Here is an 18,993-nt window from a genome sequence, read left to right on the forward strand (position 1 = left end):
AAAGATAGTTATACAATTCTCATTATTGAGAAGAAAGGAACACAGGAAAATTTTTCCTGTCACTAAGTTGAAAAAGACATTTCTTATATGAGGGTCACACTGATCAATACATTCCAATATGTCAGTGATATTTTTACCAATAAATGTATAAAAATTTAGTATAATAATTTTTATAACAAATTCAAAGAGACCTGAGAATACAACTAAGAAGTTGATACAGATTTTTAAAGAAGACATATTTATATTGTCAAATATGCATATTTCCCAAGCGTCTAACTTGGTTCAAAGATAGAACTCATGGGGCATAACGTTTCTTCGATGAAATTTTTTAAAATATTGCTTCTCTCAGAAGAACTTTCCAGAAACATAATAGGAGATAACCTGAGTTTATATTCTTCCGAGGGCTAGGTAAGTTCATATTGTAGATTGCAAACTGAGAGAAGACAACATTACTTTGTTAAAGCAAAGAGGAAGATGAAAGAATGCAGTTTCTCTAAACAGAGGACCTAGGTGAAATTTTACATTTAAATAAAGTAAAAGCCCATGAAGTTTTGCTTTTAGGTTAGTGCTGACTCCTTAGTATATGTGGTATGGCATGTAATTCATATTTCATCGCTTGTTTTCTTGTTCACAACATCTCAACAGGAGCATGTGCAGGAAATAGTTTATTTTTCATTTTAAATAAGGCTTCCAGCCATGACATGTTAAAGCTCATTCTTGTATTTAATGGAATTTGGAACATGTCATAACTTTCTACTTTTTTTGGTTATTGAAAATTCACTTGTCCAATTTAAAACTTTGAATACAAAGCTGGACATTAATACAATCAACTTGTCTTCCTCTAATAGATTGTGATGCTGGCTGTGTAGGGTAGAGAAGTTGATATGAGTTCTGGCTCTGAGACATTCCTCCTCCTTCCCCACTGCTTAACTCCTTGAGCTTTGGGCTCAGAGAGGAGAGACAAGGGTGACAGAGATCTTAACATAATTAGATATGTATCTATGTGGGTGTGTAAACTGGGTCTTTCTCTTGCCCTGTCCAGTTTTGTCAACTAACAGACTCTGCTATTGAGAGCTATTGCTAATGATATGCTTGGTTTCCTTTTTTGGAGGGGTGGGTACTGTAGATTGAACAAAGAGGTGCTTTACCATTTAGCTACATCCCCAGTCCTTTTTATTGTTTATTTTGAGACAGGGTCTCACTAAGATGCTTAAGTTCTCACTAAATTACTGAGGCTGGCCTCAAATTTGTGATCCTCCTGCCTCAGCCTCTGAAGCCACTGAGAGTACTACGGACAGTGTTCATCATTACACTAGCCACCTCACTCACAGAGGAACAATTCTGGAAAAAGCAACCATATCCACTTTGAGCCCTGATGCCAGTCCATGTCCTTAACTCCCTCTCCCGCTGGAGCATCCCCTCACTTACAGCTCTCATGCCCCCTTTCTTTACCTCCAAGATGCTTTGATGCAGCCAAATTTGCAAGCACTGAGATAATTTTCTGAGCCCTCCAGGAGTCACAAAGCATCAGGATCCAGTAAAAAAGGGGAATTTATTCTTTCTCAGAAACAAACTCTAGACTATGGTCCTTTCCTATATCTATTATTAACCCCCAATTATTTGACTACTTCTACCTCATCTCTAAATAATAGGTCTCACTTCATTGTACCCCATGGCTCTTCTATTTGTTCCTGAACCCCTGAACCTAGTTCGGTCTCATAGCTTTTATTCACCTCCTAGAACTCTTTCCTGGTATTCATTAATCTCACTTCATTTATGCCTACACTCAAATAGTATTTCCTCAAGACAGTCTTAAAACAACCTGTTCTAATATTTCAGACAATTCTCTATTTACAATGGATTGACTTACTGGTTTTTCTACTTTAGAATGGTGTGAAAGTTAAATGCATTAAATAGTAACCATACTTGGACTTTTAAATTTTGATATTTTCTTAGGCATAATGATTTGTGGTACAATATTCTCTTGACATGCTGGGCAGTTGTGGCAAGTCACAGCTCCCAATCAAACAAGGCAATCACAAGGATAAACAACCTATACTCTGGAGCATATTGAATTGCTAAACTGTGATGTTGAGTGGGTTGGTTGTACTAGATGCATTTTCAAACTATGATACTTCCAACTTAAAATGGTTTTATAGAAATGTAACGCCACCCTAAGTCAAGGAGGATCTGGATCCATCATTACTCTCCATGATTTAGCCTACTTTATTTATCTTTGAGATATTTATTGATATTTAAAATTATTTATTTATGTACTTCTTTCTCTTTTTTTCTACTGTCAGTTTATTTCATTGTACTTAAATGCTCTCAAACACAAAACTATATCTTCTCTTCCTTGGTTTTATCCCCATGATCTTGATAGCCTCTGACACAAAGGCACTTGTAAATACTTGTTGAGAGCTGGAGGTATAGCTCAATGGAGAAACATTTGCCTGGCATGTGCAAGGTCCTGGGTTCAATCCCCATCACCACAAATAAGTGAATTATTTATTTATCATTTCTTTGACATAATCTCTTTGGGTTGCAGTACAAGATTAATGGTGTAATTGGAGAGTAAGTCCCCACATTCAAGTAAAAACAGAAATAAGTAACACTTATGGAATATTTACCTTTATCACATCCTCTTCCAAGCACTTCATATATATTGATTGATTGAATCTTTATACAACCTTATTGAGTAGGCATAATCACTTTTATTATCTCCATTTTGCAGATAAAGGAACTGAGATACAAGAACTGATATAACTTCACCTAGGTCACACACTGGTAGGTAGATAAGCTGGGACTTGAGCCAAGTCAAACTAGAGTATAGGTTAGGTGTTAACAACCATATCTTAGCACAGCATTTCTAATTTTTAGGCTGGAGTCTTCCAGTCTTGAGGTATTTCTAGTAAGTCACTCAAGACCTAAAAGACGGCTCCTTTTCTAATGAATAAGACTAACCAGCAGTAGAATACATGCAAATTGTCACCTAAAATTCAAAGATGTCACCCTTGCTTTCTTTTGAAAATTTTTGTACCCAAAGTTTTCTGTAATACCTCATCCTGAAAATAAATAAGTAGATTTTTCAAAATATTAATGACTTAATAGATGAGATAGCATTAGAGCTATTTTCTAACTGTAGATATGTCCAAATTAAATCAAGCTGTATGGCATTAAATTCACTGAACTTGAAGAGTAGAACCTAGTAATGGTTATTTAAACAAGTTCTAACAAGTTGTATGTGACATATATGACTCTCTGTTTGGATGTTATAAAAAGATTTGATTGTAATAAAGTGGAAGATTAATAGTGATTAAGAAAATAAATTTGCTTTTATTTATATATTTTTTCCTCATAGCATCTAGTACAGTGTCTACTATAACAAAGGCACTCAAAAGCATTCATAGGGTTACCAGAAATGTTTCTGTAAAATATGTTGTTGTGCTGGTTTAAAACAGGACCTAAGTGAATGCCTTTTGGGTTTTCCTCTAAGATCACAAACAAGTCTATTTTGACTTCTGGGTGTCATAACTTCCCGTCAATACTCCAAACCCACTTTACTATAGTAACGATTCTGTACCCATTAGTGCCCCTTGTTTTGTTTAGGCCAAACAAGGATGTAATGAAATAAAAAAGTGATAATGAGACCTGTCCTGTGAACAGAATGTATAAGATATAAATTGTCAAAAATAGAGCCCTATCCAGGGGCAGGTGTGTACACCTATAATCTCAGGTTAAAGCAAAAGGTTCACAGTCAGGCCAGCCTGAGTAATTTAGTGAGAACCTATCTCAAAATATAATAATAACAACAACAACAACAACAACTATGTTGTATCTCAGTGGTAAAACACCCCTGATTTCAATTTGCAGTATTAAAAAAAAGATTATTGAATGGTTATACTATTTATTTATCCTCTGAAAAGATTTAAAGGAGAATGTTCCAAATGAGGGACCACCTTACCATTTTTGTACCTAATATACATATTTGAAAGTTGGAAAAGAAAAAATATAGACCAAAGAAACAGTTTTTTGTTTGTTTGTTTATTTTGTTTTGTTTTTACTTGATCTAAAGTGCAGGACTATCCATTCAGAGAGAGCATGGTGAAGGTGGCACTGGCCTTTCCTGGTCTGTTGTTCCGTTCCTCTGCATTACTCAGCACTCATTAACCATGTGCCTTCTATCTCCACCTTAGAGGAGTTCACCAATGGTTGGGTGTGTCTGTTTCTGAATCACTCAAAGAGAAATGAGTCTCATATCACATTTCACCTTTCAGAACAAATGCTACCACCACCACTATCCCTGCTTGTATTGAGAAATAGGGCAGAAAAAATAAACCCAAACTTTCTGAATACTGAGATAGCATAGTCATTTAATGATAATGAAAAGAATCAGTTAAATTTGAAAATAAAACTGTTAAAATCAGTGTAATCCATATATTTACAAAAGTATCTACTATGTTTACATACTATATAGAGTTCTGAGGTTAGAAGGTGGAATGATTAATTTTTTATTCCAACAGGAAGGCATAGAAAGGGCTGAGGAAATTGAGACAAAGGAGCAATTCATTCTGCCTGTCAGATACTACATTCTGTGAGGGAAAAACAGTTATTTCTAATCCATATTTCAAAGATTCAAACTCTTCATGCTGGTCTCTTTTAGATATATCAAAGTAAGGAATTTCCATATAAAATGCTATTTTGGCAATCCCTTCCCTTCTAAGAAACCAAACTTCATGGTTAAGCAAGAGAAAGTTTTTATATTCAAATGTGTAAAATTGCCATCCCTTACTTCTCTCTCTCCTCTCATTATGTACATCATATTCTTGGAAGACTTCCTTGATCCTCTTAAGGGACTCTGCTTTATGGTTCATAGAACATAGTACTTTCCGCCAGTCGTGGTGGTGCAAAACTGTAATACCAGGGATTTGAGAGGCTGAGGCAGGATGATCGCCAAGTTCAAAGTCAGCCTCAGCAACTTAGCAAGGACCCGAGCAATTTAGTGAGACTCTATCTCAAAATTTTTAAAAAGTGGTTGGGGATGGGACTCAGTGGCAAAATGTCTTTAGGTTCAATCACCAGTAAGAACACAGTACTTTCAACCAATGTAGCATTTACTACTCCATTTTGAAATTCCATTAACATTTTATTTGTGCCAGTCATGACAGTATAGTCTCCTTAAAGACTATAAACACAATCCGGGGATTGTGTTCTTTCTAAGCACAGTGTCCTCAAGACATAGGTGAGTGTCAGAAGCATTGTTGACAGCCAATAATAATTTATTAAATGAATGAGTACCTTAACACTCAAAGTTTAGGGATCCAAGATCTTCTTGCTGGCCACTAAGCCTAGCAGCCAGGACAAATTTCTATATGGGTGAAAAATGATGAATATTTCTACAGTGGGGAATATTACCTGAGGAAGTCTAGAGTGGAAAAAATGGGAGGACTGAATTCTAGCCACAGTTCTCAAAGGGAATGGAGTTTCACAGTCAAGAAAACAAAGCCAAAGGGCATGAGTAGGGGCTTAAATGGGGAGAAAAGTCTAGGTTGTGCCTCTTAAACTGGGGACCTTGTGTTCACAGGGGTATTTGTCAGGGTGCCTCAGAGGACAGGAAGCCATAAGACCAACATGGACCATCTTCCTACTGTGTCAGAGTTATTCAATGGTGAGTAATTCAAAACATTCTATTTCTGTTAAATGCAAGGGGATGTAGTAAAATTTAATTCACAGATTTTTAAAAAAATAAGTCTATGTTTTCAGCAAGCCACTTCATTTCTTATATACAAACTCCTAAGGTGATCTGCTTCACCTTCATCTAACCCCCATGTAAGGAGTGCTCAAATACAAATATTTGAGAAGTGTAGGAAGAGAAATAAACTGAGCAAAACCAAACTCTTAAAGAAATATATACATCAGGTAAAATTCAAGAAGGGTCTTGGGCAACTGAGAGAAAGAATATTAGCTATCTTTAACTAAATTTTACTGATTTGCTTATGGTATATTCTATAGACAAGATAAAATGTTAACTACTTCTTTAAGAATAAGACTAGATCTTCTTTGAGCTAAAATAAAATTTTTCCCTCTTACAAAACAACTCATAAAATAAGGTTTGCGACAAGTTGATAATTATTGATTCTGGGTTAGGGTTCATTATATTATTATCTTTATTTTTGTATTTATTTAAAAATGTCCATACCAAAGGTTAAAAACAAAACAAAAACAATTCATGCTTATGTACAGAATAATATTCAATACAGGTAAGCAAAAGAAAAGTAAAAAGAAATGTAATTCATTGTCTACATGCTACCATATTGTATTAATTTTCTAGACTATAAAAAGGTAAAAAGATGGATAGAGAATGGATGGATGGGTAAATAGAGATTTTTTTCAAAACTATAAGAAATGTAATTTGATACACTCAATTTTCTAGAGTATCTGGTGATAAAGATTAGGCAGAGATATTTTTTAAAATTATATTTGTTTCCCCAAATGCATCCCATCCTATTCTTCATGGAATGGTAATACCCTGATTTTGGAAATTGATCTTAGCTTAATGGGGAGCCTGAAGGGTCTAAATATAAGAACAGTCCCTTTGTCAACTATCAAGTTAGAATTATCTCCATTTTCCACATAAATAAGAAAGCAAATAGTTATACCAATTTGCCCTCGGAATCAATCTTATAATTATTTTGGGAACCAGCTTTAAGGATAAAGCAGATATTTGGTATAATAGCAGAGAGATAAAGAACCTGATTTTTTGATAACATTCTTGGGTCACTGAAACAATCAGTCCTTATGCTTGCCTTACCTCTACGTAAGATTAATTAGATTAGAAACTTGATAATTATAAGTATAAAAGTAAATGTCTCTTTCTTTCATTTATTTTGAGCTGGATGCTCTTTTGCTTATTGCCCAAACTATCCTGACACCATTATAGTTTACATTACAGTTGACTCCTTTTATTTAATGATGTGTCAAAGGACTGAGTATGTAGCACTGTGGTACAGCACTTACCTAGTAGGTGTGAGGCCCTTGGTATGATCTCCAGTAGTACAAAAAAAGAAAAAAAAGTACACCATGAACATCTTTCCATATCCATAAGTTAAATTTTACAGCCTAATTTTCATTGTTTATGTAGTATTTAGTTGTGTACCTATATTTTCCAACATCTCTTATGTTTATTGCTGTGCAATCTTGTACATAATTGTATGTAGCTTGCTTTTATTCAACAGACAGTGCAATATATTTGATTATACCAACATCACCACAAACACATGAGTAAGACATTGCACTATAATGTTACTATGGCTATGATATCGTGATAGTACAAGTCACTATGCAAGAACTCCTTCAAGTCCATTATAGTCTTAGTGGCCATTGTCATATATGCGGTAAATCATTGACTGAATCATCACACATTGCATAAGTATGCTCTTTCTGAAGGCAGAACTGCCACTTCAATGAGTAATCACTATAAGATAAAAACTAGATGCTTAAAATTATTTTATCTTTGTTCTGGACCTGACACCAAGACAGCACTTTATTCTTACAAATCCATTGAAAGTCTTACATAGTATTTTCTTCTTGTTCAATCCTAATTATAAACTAAAACTAAAACAATTTTGCCACCTCATGTAGGATGCTATGTAAATTTCCTCTTCACCAAGCTCCAAGCAAAGGTCAAGCTCAGTAGCAAGAGATTGTTCTGTGATTATTTTCCTGGCATATTCATGTATCACTCAGAATGGTCACAAACTAATGATTCCTAAAGAAACTACTGATGTTGTAGGAAAAGGCAGATCCTTTTATAAGTATAAAAGATCACTTACAGATTTTTAAGATAATTGTTAACTAATTATTCTTTGATTTGTTGCAATCTTATCAAAAAGAATATTGTATGACCAGATTAAGATTAGATTTGTCTAAAGAGAATAGACATTAATTTCTCTTTCAGCTATAACATTTCTACCTGTTATTGAGAATTTCCAATATGGTTATAGTAAATGTGAAAAAGGTCAATAGTTTGTATGTGTTAAGTCACCTCAGTAAATACCATATAAAATATCATGTCATAATAAAAAGAACATGATTTCTCCATAACTATTTCAAGTATGAGTGTTCTACAAAATTTGACTGTGACTGTATGACTTCTTCAATTATTGTCTTTTCTTATGGTGAATATTTTGTCAACATCTTAAATACATGTATTGTTTTAAATTTCATGCAAAAGCAAGTGAACTTATATTCCATTATATATTCCATTATCATGATGAGACAATGATGCCCAATTGGTAAGGGTTCTAATATAAATTGTTTTACGAATAGAAAATTAAAAGAAAAATTATTAGTGTAAAATAGAACTTCAGTGGGTATTCAGTGCAATTTACTCCTCAACTGCTTAACATATATCCGGTGAAATGCATACATTCTAAAAATGCGCCCACCAGTCATAATCTACATGCAACCATAAGCACCTTCTTCCTCCCCAACAGGAAATTACACAAAAGCATATCTATTAACCTTCACAGACAATGTCAAGAGGTCAGTTGGTCTTCTCCAAGATTTCTGTAGGATGTGCAATCTCCTTTAATGCAACTGAGTCAGACTCTAATATGAAGTTTTCAAGTACCACAGTCTGGATTAAATGATGTGTTTCACTGCTCTATCAATCAATCAGGATCACAAGAAGATGGTACAACTGAATAGGAAATTTCAATGAGGGTTATTTTTGAAGTTGCTAAGGTATGGATGTAGGGAAATTTCAAATTATAATTTAAAAACCCAGAGTTTTATAACACTTGAGCTCTTGCCCCTATGCCAGAAGTTACCAAAAAAAAAGGGAGTCTCACATACAGTCATCTGACTTGAGATAATCTATGACCCTCAGTTGATGGATACAGGAAATGACTTTATAGGAGAGTAGCCTTAAGATAAATGCCCTGATCTTATGACTCCTTTGATATACTGTTGTGCCTTCTCATTGGACAAACCCCACTGGAAGTCAGAGGTCATAAGAATCCATTAATGTTGTTCACATAGCCTCCCAGACAGAGCAGGGGAGAAGGGTGGAGGGTGAAGAATGGATTCATGGGGGTAAATAAAGGCATACCACAAGCAGAATAACTATGATAAGTCATCTCATTAAGAAAGAAAATACCTTGTTAGAAGCATGTACTATAAAATGCTATTGACTTGTTTTCTTGAAAGTAGAAAAAGTATCTGGGAATGGTGGCTCATTCCTGTAAATTCCAGCAATTCAAGAAGCAGCGGTAGGAAGATCCCAGGTGTGGGGTCAATATGGAAAACTTAATGAGATCTTGTCTCAAAATAAAAAGGGCTGGGGAAGTAGGTCAGTGTTAAAGTGACCCAGGGTTCAATTCCCAGTACGGGGGCCAGAGGGAAAGGGGGATGAGTAGAGCTAATATCCTTAGTATCCTTGAGGTATGAACTGTGCCTTAAGCTCTGCTCCCTTGAAAGATTTCTTTTGTTTTTCAATTTTTAGAGCTGCCTCTGAGAAATGTACTGGGGGTATTCTCCTTAGGTAACTATACTACCTTTGCAATCCAAATTATTCCTTATAGATAAAGATATTTTTTGCCTGATGATTGTATTATAAAATTAGCAATCTGTGTTCCCAGAATTAGGGCTTCCCCACCCTCACTGAAAATTCAATTAATTTAAAAATCTTTGCTGGCTTTAAGTCAGATTTAATTTGAGAGACTACTGATTAATTACTAAAACTGGAAGTATTGTGAGTCATGCCCCATTAAGCCTTTGTTTATTAAAGAAAGGGACAGAGTATGCCATCTCTATCATGTCTGGAAGCTATGCCTTTCCTTGTAACTCTCTATGTAGAGGCTTTTGTGTATTATTGTATGACAAGAAAGAGCTGAAGTATTGAGGGGGAGGATGATGGCAGCCTTTCCTCCCTGCTGTTTTATAGAGAAATGTGATTTATGATAGAATTCAGTATTTCTTTAGTCCAGCTAGGCAAGAGCTGTCAGAGATGCTTTTAAAAAGTGTTCTTTTTAAAATTTGTTCTACTTAGTTATACATGATAGTAGAATGCACTTTGACACTTTATACATAAATGGAATATAATTTCTCATTCTTCTTGTTGTACATGATGTAGAATCACACCGGTCATGCAGTCATATACGTAAATAGGGTAATAATGTCTAATTCATTCTACTATCTTTCCTACCCCTATATCTCCTCCTCTCTCTTCACTCCCTTCTACCTAATCTAAAGTAACTCTATTTTTCCACAGCTGTGCCCACCCCCCACTTATTGTGAATTAATATCTGCATATTAGAGAAAACATTTGTCCTTTGGGTTTTGGGGATTTACTTTTTTTTGCTTAGCATGATATTCTCCAGTTCCTTCCATTTACTGGCAAATGTCATAATTTAATTCTTCTTTAAGGCTGATTAATATTCCATTGTGTATATATAACTCATTTTCTTTATCCATTCATCTGTTGAAGAACACCTAGGTTAGATCCATAGTTTAGCTATTGTGAGTTGAGCTGCTACCAAGATTGATGTGGCTGTGTCACTGTATCATGCTGATCAAAGACTTAGGCACTAGAACAGAGACCCTGTTCTTAACAGAAGAAAAAGTTGGCCCAAATCTTCACAATGTTGGTCTAGGATCTTACTTTCTTAACAAGACTCCTAATGCACAAGAAGTAAAATCCAGAATTGATTAACTAGGATGGATTCAAACTAAAAAGCTTCTTCTCAGCAAAGGAAACAATCAATAATGTGAAGAGAGAGCCTACAGAATGGGAGAAAATCTGTACTACATGCACTTCAGATAGAATATTAACCTCCAGGATATATACAAAACTCAAAAAAACTTAACACCCCCCCAAAATAATCCAATCAATAAATGGGCAAAGGAACTAAAGAGGCACTTCACAGAAAAAATACAATCAATCAATAAATATATGAAAAAATGTTGAACATCTTTAACAATGAGAGAAATGCAAATCAAAACTACTCTAAGATTTCATCTCCCTTCAGTCAGAATGGCAATTACCAAGAATACAAGCAAAAATAAATGTTGGTGAGGATGTCGGGGGGAAAAGGTACACTTACCCATTGCCAGTGGGACTGCAAATTAATTTAACCATTATGGAAAATGGTATGGAGATTCCTCAGAAACCTTGGAATGGAATCACTATTTGACCCAGCTACCCCATTCCTTAGTTTACACCCCAAGGACTTAAAAACCAGCAGACTACAGTGATACACCCACATCAATGTTTAAAAAGTATTCTTAATTCTTCTGGCTTCCCCTTGATGCCCCATTCCATTTGCAAGAATCTTTCAAGTTTCTAATTTTGCAAAAACTCTAGAAAGTAACCCACACATTTGAAGGTCCTGATAGCTGGCTTTTATAGACACAAGTTCTTTGGCCTCAGCATGAAGAGTTATTTACTCAACAGATATTTCTTGCATGGCTCCCTTATATCTGGCACTCATGGAGCTATTGAATAATTAACAGCACAGGAAGGTCCCTGTTGGACGGATCTTTTACTGTAGGTTAGTGGATCAATATTCTAAAATCTAAGAGACAAGAGGTGATGGTTTATACCTCCATCTTCGCTGGGTGTCAAGGATGGTGCCTTCCCAGTCATGAACTAATGGATCCTTACCCCCCCTCAACTTCTTCATCTCAGTTTACTTGCTTTCACATTTAGTTTCTGTAATTTATAAATTTCTAATTTTTTTATCTGTTAGTATTCATTTGGTTGCAATATGGCAGAGTTGCCTGGGTAAGGAATTCAATTTATTTTAATAATTCAAAGTTTTATAACAGAAATGGAATAGTTTTTGCTTTTTACTTTTTTTTTCTACTAAGATCTTTGGATTTGTTCCTCCAGAGTTCTTTGGGTTCATCCTCAAAAGTGACTTGCACAGCCTAAAAATCAATCAGGATGGGACTTCAGCATCTCAACATTCTTCAACAATGAGCTGAGTTCCTTGCCAAGAGTGGTGATCATTAAGCAGCTGGAAAGGACCTCCATCTTTCCCCTTGCGTGCCCCACCACACACATTTTCTCACACGTTGAAATTTTTTATCCCACCTTTATGGGATTCTCTAGAAGCCTTTTTCATGTACTTGGGACTTCAGAAAAACTACCTTGACAGCGTAGTGCTCCCAAGACAGATATTTAAATGTGTATTCCTGCAATGGGACTATGATAGCAGATGCTATAGCAGGTGATGTTAGGTTTTCATCACTGGGGCCAAAATACCTGAAAAAAAGTTTTAGAGGAGGAAAAGTTTATTTTGGTTATGGTTTTATTAGTTCAGTACATGGACAGTCAACTCAATTGATCTAGGCCCAAAATGAGCTGGAGCATCATGGCAGGAGGGCATGGTGAAGGAAAGCTTCTCACTTTATGGTGATAGGACAAAGAGAGATAGCAGGAGCCAGGGGGACAAGATGTGTAATCCCCAAGGCATGCCTCCAGTGACCCTCTTCCGTCCTACCTGCCTACAGTTAACATCCAGCTATCCATTCAAATTATTAATCCAGCAAATGGGTTAATCCACTGATTAGGTTACAGCTCTCATAATTGAATCATTTCACTTCATATATTCCTGCATTAACACAGGAACTTTGGGGGGATGCCTCATATCTAAACCAGAACACAATGGCAATAGAAAAGGTGGGAAGAATTATTTAAGATGTGTCTTGTGGGCGGGAAGAAAACAAGCAAAAGAGGATTACAAAAAGCTGAAAGGTGGAAAACACCCTTTCTCATGGGCTTATTTAGTTACCTCTTTGTAGAAAGTCAGATAGGTCTCACTTGGGTAAACTGATTTCATTTTGAGATTCCCTGAGTTTGGGAGCTAGTTCTCTGCATAGTCTTAGTGCTAATTTTTCTATAGATAGTGGAACTAGAACTCACAAAAATGAGGTCAGAGTGCAAGATAGGAATTATTACAGTATATTCATTGAGATGAGAATGGAAAGGGTAAAAGTAGGATATGAAGAGAATGTGGAAATAAAAATAAGATGCAGGTCTAGGATGGAACTTAAATTTCCTGAGTAAACAGGACATTTTAAAAAGTACAATGGTTCCCACCTTTTACTGCACATGAGATTAATTTGAGGCACTTTAAAAAATTCTGATGCCCAGATTTTTTTTAAGAGAGAGTGAGAGAGAGAGAGAGAGAATTTTTAATATTTATTTTTTAGTTTTCGGCAGACACAATATCTTTGGGTTTTTTTTTTTTTTGTATGCGGTGCTGAGGATCAAACCTGGGCCGCACACACGCCAGGCGAGCGTGCTACCGCTTGAGCCACATCCCAGGCCCCTGATGCCAGATTGTACCACATATCAATAAAATCTATATGTCTGACGGTGGGAGACAGGCATAAGGATATTTAAATATCTCCAGGTGACTGCAGTGTACCACACTGAATTAATGAAGAAGAGTGTATTAGTTGCTGAACTCATAAAAAGGACCTCAAGAAGCAAGTTGTGAAAGCTAGAGGAAAAGAGTATAAAAAAGAACTCATCATGATTATCAAAGGCATTAAAATGTGAATTTTCTTTTCCAGTTTCAGGAATTCAATCTAGTAAAGAAGAAAGTTCCCAGAATTTTGCCTATAAGGGTATTCGTTCTGACATTGTTTTAAATAGTCTTCCCCCAAATCCAAAAATACAAAAGAAAATCATTCCCTCATAAAAAAATAACATTAACAAATTGATTTATGAACATGGAATGATTACCATGCATTGTTAAGAGGAAAGCAAATTATAAAACAATTAAGTAGAATATAATTTATTTAATAATTATATGAATGTACAATATATTTATGTTCATGTAAAAAATCTAGAAGTATATACATATAAAGTATTAACTTTCCTTAGAGATCGAGATAATCTCTAATTTTGTTGACAGTCTTCTTATTCATATGTATTTTCAAATTCTAGTAAGATAACACATGTATAAGATATATGTATATTATGTACATATGTATAATGTGTGTATAATATATGTACATTGTATATTTTTTCACATATTTTAGAAAATTCTTTAACTTATAAAAATATTAAAATTATAAATAGTTATCATGTGATTTTTCAATATATGTATACATCATATAATATTTAAATCAAGTTAAACATATTTTTCTCCTCATTTAAAACTTTTTTATTATAAAAATACTTTAAATATTTTCTTTTAGTTTTTTTTTTTAAACTTACAATACATTATTATTTTCTATAGTCACCTTTATGGAATACTATTGAACTATAGGGAAAAAAATCCTGTTTTTTGTGTCAATATTAATGGAACCAGAAATCATTATGTTACATGAAATAAACCAAGCACAGAAAGGCAGATACTTCATGATCTCATTACATGTGAAATATAAAAAGTTGATGTCATAGATGTTGAGAATAAAATGGTGATTACCAGAGACTGGGGAGAGTGGGGAGTAAAGAGGAATGGGAAGAGATTTGATTGAACAGTAGTAAGTTAGAGTTCATTAATGTACTACATTTTAAACTTTGAAAAAATAGCAGTGGCCCTCTTTCTTGTTCACCACTGTGCCTTCAACACATTGCCCAATAGTTGTTACATCCTAATCATTTGGTACTATTACTGTATAAATAAATCAAATACCCAGCTGGTCTTTCTGCTTCAAGTCTTGCTCTCATCCAGTACATTATCCCCTCTCTTCCTGGAATGTTCATTTTGAAATATCAATCTCATAAAGTCTTTATTTTACTAAAAATATTTCAATTACTATTTATTACTTCAAGATAAATTATTAATTTATTAGCATACTATCCAAATACCCTCCCATCTACCTCTTCAGCCACACCCCTGGTTATGGTATATACTTTATTCCCTGAGCTGTCTTCTATTTTACATACCTGTCTTTGTAAATTGACTTCCTTTGATTCAAAAATTCCACTCCCTCTCTTTCAGTCTGATTAAACTACTCATCTATCAGCCCCTAAACATCTTCACATTCTCTAGGTAGCTATTATCCTTTAGTCTAGATTAGGTATCCTTCCTAATCTGAACTTTTCTTATTATTATTATTACATTAGAGTTTTAAATACTGTTTTATTGGTTTTTATTAAAAATTATATTTGTCCATGTTGACAATTTTTTTTTAAAATATAGGGGAAAAGTCTCAAAATAAAGTTAACTAATGTTTTACAGATATTTATTTTATGCCAACAGTGAACACAATTTACTGTACATCCTCCTCATTTTTTATGTGCATTTGTGAACATACAACCCATTCATCCCCCCAAATGCAAAGTAATCATGTTTTTAAGTGTTTTATTTTCAGTTTTTTAATTGACACAAAATAATTATAAATATTTATGGAATACCATGTGATGTTTTAATATTTGTATACATTATATAGTGTTTAAATCAAGATAAACACATATCCTTAAATGCTCATCATTTCTTTGTGGTAAGAATGTTCAAATTATTTTCTTCTAGGTCTTTTGAAATATATGGTATATTATTGTTGTCTATAGTGACCCCACTGTGGAACACCAAAATTGATTTCACCTAATTGTAACTTAGTACCCATTAACAACTTTTGCCCATTCCTTCTTTCCCCTCGCCCCAGCCTCTAGTAAACACCATTCTACTAACTTATATGACACCAACTTTTTTATTTTCCACATGAGTCACATCATGCAATATTTTTTATTCTGTGCCTGACTTATTTCACATAACACAATGATTTCCGTTTCTACCCATGTTGCCACAAATGACAAGAATCCATTTATTATGGCTGAATAGTATTCAATCGTATATGCATATACATATAATTCAAACACACACACATGCATATTCTTGGCCATTGAAATATATTGGCAGATGTCTCTTTAACATACAGAGTTCATTTCCTTTCAACATATGCTTAGTGTTAATCAGCTTACCATTGCTGTAACAAAATACCCATGATAATAACCTTAAAAAGAGGAAACTTTATTTTGAAGGTTTTGGGCTACATTGAGACAGTACATCTTGGTAGGAATGTGTGGTAGAGGAAGCTGCCTATCTCATAGCAGCCAGGAAGCAAAGACTTAAGTAAATACTGGGGTTCTACAACCCTCTTAAAGGTTCTACAACCCTCTTAAAGAGGGTTTAGTATTAGTTTGCTACCCAGTATTAGTTTGCTACCAATATTTTAAAACTGAAGGGAACTTAGAAATATGAGATCACTTAGAAAATCAGGTCACTTCTCAATGACCTAATTTTCTCCCACTAGGTGGCACCTTTCAAAGGACCCATCTCTTCCCAAAGCTCCATAGGCTGGGGACCAAGCCTTTAAGACATGTACCTTCTGGGAACACTTATCCAAAATATATCAACCTAATAATGGGATTTCTGAATTACAGATTATCTCTATTTTTAATTTTTTGAGGAAACTTCATACCATTTTACATAATGGCTATACTAATTTACATTTCTACCAACAGTGTGTAAGATTTCCCTTTTCTTTATGTCCTGGCCAGCACTTGTTATCTTTTGTCTTTTTGATAATAAAAAGCCACTTTAACTGGAGTGAGGTGAAATCTCATTGTGGTTTTAGTTGGCAATTCCACAATGATTACCATGTTGAACATTTTTTATATATCTGTTGGCCATTTGTGTGTCTTCTTTGGAGAAATGTCCATGCAAGTCTTTTAATTAGGTTATTTGTTTTCTTACTGTTAAATTGTTTGAGCTTATTACATATTGTGAATATTAAAGGCTTATCAGATGAATAGTTTTCAGATATTCTTATCCCATTCTCCTGTTTGTCTCTTCCTCTGATGATTGTTTCCTTTGCTGTGTAGAAGTTTTTGGTTTGATATACTCTTACTTGTCAGTTTTTCTTTTTTTTTTTTCTGTGCATTTGGGGTCTTATCCAAAAATCTTTGCCCATTTTAATGTCATAAACCTTTCCCCTTATACTTTATTCTAATAGTTTCATTGTGTCAAATCTTACATTTAATACTTTAATCCTTCTTGACTTGATTTTTGCATATTGTAAAATACAAGCATCTAACATCATACTTCTGTGTATAAATATCTAATTTCCCCAGCACTATTTATATTAAAAAGACTTTTCTTTCCCAATGAATATTCTAGCACTTTCATCAAAAATCGTAGATATGTTTATTTCTAGGCTCCCTTTTCTGTTCCATTGTCCTATCTGTTTTTATGCCCAGAATGATTTTTTTAAACTACAGATATAGAGATACCCTTTTGAGTTATATTTAAATTTCCTGTTGACCTTAGGAAAAGATTTTCATCTTTACTATAACTTCTATGTCCAGGGAGGATCTGATTTCTACCAACCTTTCCATAACTTATCACATACTACTTTCCCATCACTCCCTCCACACTGTCACACTGGAGTTCTCATCTCTATACTTAACAATAATTCTTTCCCTACCACAAAGGGAACGCTCTTGGTATGTTCTCTATTATTCCATTTTGAAAACAAAATGTAAATGATACTTCATTCATCAGTGTTCCACAGACATGACCAAAATTTTTCTCAATTTTAATGTCTTACCTATAACATGTTTCTTGTCTTTATCAGTAGTCATTTTATTCAAGCTCGGATATACTTAAAGACTTAAGATAGTTTATCAAATAATAAAAGTTTTTATTGTTCATTATTTCAAGAGATTGAAAGAAAGGAACCATAGCAAAGTGCTTACTGGAATTCTGAGCTTTAGCTATAATGGTGCTATACAACAATATGGACACTACTTATTTTTTTCAAAGTCTGTCCCAGTCAAACACACATGCAAAAGCTCATAATATGTACATATACAGATTCTATTTCTAATTTGCTGCTAATATTTTAAAACTGAAGGGAACTTAGAAATATGGTTGCAAAAATGCAAGAGCAAGTCAATAGAGGTGAACACAGTTAAACTCTCCATGTCAGGTATCTATAGTTTAAAAAAAAAATGTGTTTCAATGACCAGTTCATTCTATAAATGACTTTAAAAATAATATTTTGAAAACAAGAAAAGGTTTTGCTCTCAGGACTGTTATTTTTGGCTGAAGAAATTTATTTTTTTCTAACCCTAAAATACGAACACTAGGAACCAAAAGAATATTATCAAGTTATACATAAATAACTTAAAATGTAAATGATACTTCATTCATCAGTGTTCCATAGACATGACCAAAAATGCTACAGATTATTAATTGTATTAACAATATTTCATGACTATACCTTCCCACATTGCTTTTATTGTTTCTTCATTATCATTTAATGAATGTTCTCAAACTATAGTTAAATCTGCCTATATATCTATATGCTTATCAGAGTGAATAATGTGTATATGCTTTGGAAGAAAATGATCAGAGCCAAGGGGAATGAGTGAGGTCAGTTTAAGAGAGTAAACGTGAATACTACAATATCTACAATGAGAAACCAACCACCACCATCACCCTCACCAACCCACAAAAAGGAGAAGCGCAACAACAACTTATGTAACTATGGGGAAAAAATTATTAGTCTTTGAACAACAGGAGCAGATGAGAAGTCAGAGTCCATCATTCTGTTGAGGAATTCCAACCTAAAAGATAAGATCAAGGTCACAAATGCTCCATGCCTGAGGCGATAGATCCATAAGCAGACAGGGGACCCAGAAGCCACTGGCAGGATGATTAGTTGGACTACCACAAAGGGAGAAGCCAGGTAGGCCCATCTCTGAATCTCTTTCTCTCTCCTTCCTTTCTGCCAGACAAGTGTAAGTGTGCATCTTCACACAGGAAAGATGAATATGGCACTTATTACAAGAAATAAGGCATATAGCAGGGGGCTAGAGATGTTACAAAAGATGGGGAGCACTCATACCCTGAAGGTCAGTCATCAGGTCACTTCATGAGGCATAAAATTCTTAAATGTTTAGAGAGGCTGTAGTGGAAAAATATTTCAGGAGGTAACAGCCTAGAATTTTCCTAACTGCATAAAAAC

The sequence above is a fragment of the Marmota monax genome, unplaced genomic scaffold (genome assembly GCF_021218885.2).
Source record: "Marmota monax isolate L192 unplaced genomic scaffold, Marmota_monax_Labrador192_F-V1.1 WCK01_AAM20220418_F8-fsc00132, whole genome shotgun sequence".
NCBI classification, from domain to species: domain Eukaryota; kingdom Metazoa; phylum Chordata; class Mammalia; order Rodentia; family Sciuridae; genus Marmota; species Marmota monax.